Source organism: Syngnathus typhle, unplaced genomic scaffold (genome assembly GCF_033458585.1).
Source record: "Syngnathus typhle isolate RoL2023-S1 ecotype Sweden unplaced genomic scaffold, RoL_Styp_1.0 HiC_scaffold_92, whole genome shotgun sequence".
In the NCBI taxonomy this organism is placed as follows: domain Eukaryota; kingdom Metazoa; phylum Chordata; class Actinopteri; order Syngnathiformes; family Syngnathidae; genus Syngnathus; species Syngnathus typhle.
Genome location: NW_026871998.1, coordinates 95,344 through 101,025, shown reverse-complemented (window position 1 = coordinate 101,025; position 5,682 = coordinate 95,344). Strand labels below are relative to the sequence as shown.

The following is a 5,682-nucleotide window of genomic DNA, read 5'->3' as shown; positions in this document are numbered from 1 at the left end:
TGCGATTTAAGCAATAAAATTAAAAATGCTTATTAAACATAAACCAAACGTTGGAGGTGGTCATTTCTTCATGCGCAGTGATAAACTCGGCACTCTAAAGCACCCGAGAGCGTTTTTTTCGATGCCAACCTAACCAGAGTGACGGGAGCGGCACAATTCAGAAAAAGTGCTCAGCTCGCCGAGAAAATGCGATTTAAGCAATAAAATTAAAAATGCTTATAAAACATAAACCAAACGTTGGAGGTGGTCATTTCTTAATGCGCAGTGAATAACTCGGCACTCTAAAGCACCTGAAAGCGTTTTTCTCGATGCCAACCTAACCAGAGTGACGGGAGCGGCACAATTCAGAAAAAGCGCTCAGCTCGCCGAGAAAATGCGATTTAAGCAATAAAATTAAAAATGCTTATAAAACATAAACCAAACGTTGAGGTGGTCATTTCTTCATGCGCAGTGATAAACTCGGCACTCTAAAGCACCCGAGAGCGTTTTTTTCGATGCCAACCTAACCAGAGTGACGGGAGCGGCACAATTCAGAAAAAGTGCTCAGTCAAGTCAAGTCAAGTTTATTTGTATAGCCCTAAATCACAAGCAGTCTCAAAGGGCTTCACATAGACAGAAATTGACAATTATTCTCAAAGCATCCCCTGATCTTAAGCTCCCAAAAGGGCAAGGAAAAACTTAAAAACCCCTAGCAGGGGGAAAATGAGAAACCTTGAGAAGGGACCACAGATGGAAGGATCCCCCTTTCAGGATCACCAGGTTGAAATGGATGCAGAGAGGGCACAAATGATACAACATGAAAATCAATTAAATAAAAAGTGGATGTCCATGTCACAGCAGAGGGCTGCCGAAAGGAGCCCTCAATTGTCCTGGCAGTGCTCTTCGAGGAGGTTGAGCTGCAGTTCCCCTATCCTGAATTGGCCACGAGAATCCAGATAGCCGCTGTCAGCATGGGTACCACCTAACCACCTCCCCGGCCGGGGAGGGGGGAGGGAGGGGGTGTAGAGGGAGAGAAAACAAACTCCAGCCGAATCGGCCACTACAGGTTAGTTAAAGGCCATGTCATAGAAATGTGTCTTTAAACGTGTCTTAAATGTTTCTACTGAGGTAGCAGTCCTAATATCCATTGGTAGGGCATTCCAAAGCTCTGGAGCCCGAATAGAAAATGCTCTAGAGCCTGCAGACATTTTCTTAGCCCTCGGTGTCGCTAAAAGGGTAGCGTTTTGCGAACGAAGGTTACGAGACGGAACATAAGGAACAACTAGGTCGACGAGATATGAAGGCGCTAAGCCATGCAGCGATTTATAGGTTAATAGAAGAACCTTGAAGTCACATCTTAAATGGACCGGAAGCCAATGTAAGTTGGCTAGTATTGGGGTAATGTGATCAAATTTTCTTGTCCGAGAGAGCAGCCTTGCAGCGGCATTTTGTACTAACTGTAGACTTTTGATGCGGGACTTAGGAAGACCCGAAAATAGTACATTACAGTAGTCCAGGCGCGACGTGACGAACGCATGTATAATAGTTTCCGCATCACCGGTCGAGAGGATCGGACGAATCTTTGCAATATTACGAAGGTGAAAAAACGCAATTCTGGTTATATTCTTAATGTGCTTTTGAAAGGAGAGAGTTTGGTCAAATATTACCCCGAGATTAGTTACAGTATCGCTTTGAGTGATAGTACGGTTATCTATAGTTATAGCGGTTTCCTTGAATAAGTGTTGATAACGAGCTGGACCAATTATCAACATCTCAGTTTTATCTGGGTTAAGACGAAGGAAGTTGAGAGACATCCATTGCTTGATCTCCGCAAGGCACTTCTCAAGATTACAACAATCCCGCGGATCTGTCATCGATAACGGCATATATAATTGGGTGTCATCCGCATAGCATTGAAAACTAATATTATATTTACGTATTATGTCCCCAAGCGGAATCATATAAATATTAAAAAGAATTGGTCCGAGAACCGATCCCTGTGGGACACCACATGTAACATTATAGAGCTCCGAGGACGCATTGCCATGGACCACTCGGTGCGTCCTGTTTGATAGATAGGAATGGAACCAGCCTAGTGCTGACCCTGAAATACCAACACAACTTTTAAGACGCCCTAATAAAATATCGAAGTCTACAGTGTCGAAGGCAGCACTAAGATCGAGTAGTAACAGTACAGACGAAATGTTTGAATCCATAGCTACGAGGAGATCATTAGTCACTTTCGCAAGTGCTGTCTCAGTGGAATGATTAGCTCTAAAACCAGACTGAAAAGTGTCGTATCGATTATTGGCGACCATGTAATCAATAAGCTGCTGCGCTACTACTTTTTCAAGAAGTTTTGCTATGAATGGGAGGTTTGAAACTGGCCTATAATTACTGAGACAGTCCGGGTCAAGATTTGGTCGCTTAAGTAACGGTTTAATGATAGCGGTTTTAAAGGCTGTTGGCACTATCCCAGAGGAGACAGACAGATTGATTATATTTAAGACGGACGGTCCTAAAATTTGAAATAATTCTTTAAGTAGTTTGGCTGGAAGAGGGTCGAGTAAACATGTTGTTTGTTTAGCCGCACTAACAATTTGTGTAAGCCTTTCAAGAGACACGCTTTTAAAAGTTGAGAGGGTTGTTGCATGATCATCAGCGTTGGTAAACGGCGTGCTCGACCGAGCGATTGGAATGCTATTCTTGATCTCATCCCTAATGGATTCAATCTTTTGAGCAAAAAATTTCATGAACTCGTCAGCTGAGTGGAAGGAACTATCGGAGGTCGGCTGGCGCAGAGTCAGCTTTGCCACTGTATCAAAATAGGTGTTTCGGATTGTTTTTATTGAGATTAATAACTTGCGAAAAATATCGAGTTTTTGCTAAGATAAGCGCATCTTTATATTTCAGGAGGCTATCCTGCCATGCCTGATGGAAAACCTCAAGTTTGGTTAGACGCCATCTGCGCTCATGCTTTCTACATAATTGCTTAAGCGTACGCGTTTCATCTGTGAACCATGGAGTAGGCACTCTACGGCGAGTTTTCAGACGTAACGGCGCCACAGAGTCAATGGCATTTAACAATGTCGCATTGAATTCATTCGTAAGATTATCAATAGAGTCGGCGTATGTGAGAAAATTAGTGCTTGCCGGCGACAGTATTTCAGATAGCGCAGTTGCAGTCATAGAGTTGAAATGACGGCTCCTATAATGCTGATTGCTCTCTTGTCTTTGACAAGGAACTATAATTTCAAACTTTATTAAGTAATGATCAGACAAAACAGTAGTGTATGGCAGTACTGCTATATTTGAGGTTGCAAGTCCTCGGGATAATACCAGATCTATGGTATTTCCATTCTTATGCGTTGCTGCCTGTACAGCTTGCGTAAAACCAAAGGTATCAGTTAAAGTCTGAAACGCCGAAGTAAGTGGCTCTGACGGTAAATTCATGTGGATGTTGAAATCGCCCATGATAATTATATTATCCGCATTGGTTACTAGATCAGCCACAAATTCTGAAAATTCATCCAGGAAGCCAGAGTAAGCCCCGGGTGGACGGTAAATAACAACAAGATAAAATGACGGTAAAGCGGTGGATCGGACAATGAGAACCTCAAATGTTTTAAATACGTTGATCGAACGAGGCCTAAAACTAAGCTCGGAATTCGAGATGAGGGCGACACCCCCACCCTTTTTTCGAGGACGCGCCACATGCGAGCTCACAAAATTTGGAGGCGAGGCCTCATTAAGCGGCATCAGTTCATTAGGTTTTAACCAGGTCTCGCAGAGACCAAAAGCGTTTAGATTATGTTCTGTGATGAGATCATTAACGAGAATGGCTTTCGTATGAAGCGATCTAATATTCATAAAACCAAGTTTAAGTGTAATTGGTCGATCCGGGTGCGTATTTATCGAAGGATATTTATACGAAATGCGAGTAAGATTGTGTTCTCTAAGCCTGACATCACCTCTCAAATGTTTGTTAGCGCGGTGGGCTGATACGACCGTGGGAATCTGATAGTAAATATTTGTTACACGTATAGAATTATCTGAAACCGGCACCGTTTCCTCAGCAAAACCGGTCGGGGTGGAGTGATTGGATTTGTCTACTACCCCAGTAGAAAGTGCGTTTATGTGTACTGTCGCACTATTCAAACTATCACGCTCTAGTCTACACAAGGAGCTATGTGCATGCTGGGAGTCTAGCCTAGCGCTAGTTAACTTTATCTTAACAGACTCCAAACCCATCCTGACAGGTGGTCTAATCACCTGTGACCCGGCCTGCTCTAAAGTGACCTGTCATGTGTGGCTCAAACAGTAATCTATATTCCTAGAAAGAGTGAAGGCGCCTTCACGGTTAGGGTGAAGGCCGTCCTTCCTCAGCAGGTCGGGGCGGCCCCAGAAGGAAGGCCAGTTATCTATGAAATACAGTCCCTGCTTCTTACAGAACCCAGCCATCCATCGATTAAGGGAGACTAATCTACTAAGCCTCTCATCAGTGCCTCTCCCAGGCAGGGGGCCAGAGACAAATACTCGATGCCGACTCATCTTTCTAGCGAGATCACAAGTCCTCGCTATGTTTCTCTTTGTGATCTCCGACTGCCTCATCCTAACATCATTGGAGCCGACGTGTATCACTATGTCCGAGTAGCTAGTGTTGATGGAACTACGCTGTTGACTAGACCTATTGCGAGTCAGCTCCCTAAGATTAGCTTCTATGTCGGGTGCTCTGCCCCCAGGAATACACATTACCGTGGCTGGATTTGTAAGCGTAATATTTCGGGTAATGGAGTCACCTATGACCAAAGTGCGAGGGCCAGTAGACCGAGATGACTTTGGACGGCTATGCGTCTTACCTGGCTCATCGCGATTAGCAAGCCGCTTGGGGCTAATGCTAACTGGGCTAGCAGGCTGACTACAGCCCGCGTCTGTATCCGCCACATCTACAGTTATCGCGCAATTCTGCTCTAACTGGCGGACACGTCCCTCTAGCAGGGACAACCTCTCTAAGAGAAGGGTGCAGTTGGTGCACAAAGCCACACAAACCTCTCGATCCGCAGCCATACTTTGTGTCCGATGATCGACGGCAGACAAACGGCCACGAAGCCTCCGCTCTCCCAGGCACTCCAACTGTGAAAAAAAAGATCGACAGTGTAATAAAAGATTCAAACTTACTTTAGAGTCAGGGAGATGAGTTCCACGCTGGAGAAAACAAAATCGTCCAAGCCTGAAAAGTATTGGGAGTCTGGCTGAGAAGGAAGAGGGCCACAATGTCTGGGAGGCTCTGGTTGTTGCTGCACAAACGTTAATCATTAACAGATCAAGAAGCTCGCCGAGAAAATGCGATTTAAGCAATAAAATTAAAAATGCTTATAAAACATAAACCAAACGTTGGAGGTGGTCATTTCTTCATGCGCAGTGATAAACTCGGCACTCTAAAGCACCCGAGAGCGTTTTTTTCGATGCCAACCTAACCAGAGTGACGGGAGCGGCACAATTCAGAAAAAGTGCTCAGCTCGCCGAGAAAATGCAATTCAAGCAATAAAATTAAAAATGCTTATTAAACATAAACCAAACGTTGGAGGTGGTCATTTCTTCATGCGCAGTGAATAACTCGGCACTCTAAAGCACCCGAGAGCGTTTTTTTCGATGCCAACCTAACCAGAGTGACGGGAGCGGCACAATTCAGAAAAAGTGCTC

General features: G+C 44.5%; 1 long non-coding RNA gene across 2 annotated transcripts; it reads right to left on the bottom strand.

Moving 5' to 3' along the window:
- Positions 1-543: 543 nt before the first annotated feature.
- Positions 544-5,320, bottom strand: LOC133148448 (uncharacterized). Of its 2 annotated transcripts, none has more exons than XR_009712599.1 (2): positions 5,029-5,320; positions 544-1,021 (listed from the first exon to the last, which is right to left on the bottom strand). It is a non-coding gene; the product is annotated as an uncharacterized LOC133148448 (long non-coding RNA). The 2 variants fall into 2 exon arrangements; XR_009712598.1 differs by having other exon boundaries at positions 544-961.
- Positions 5,321-5,682: the final 362 nt, after the last annotated feature.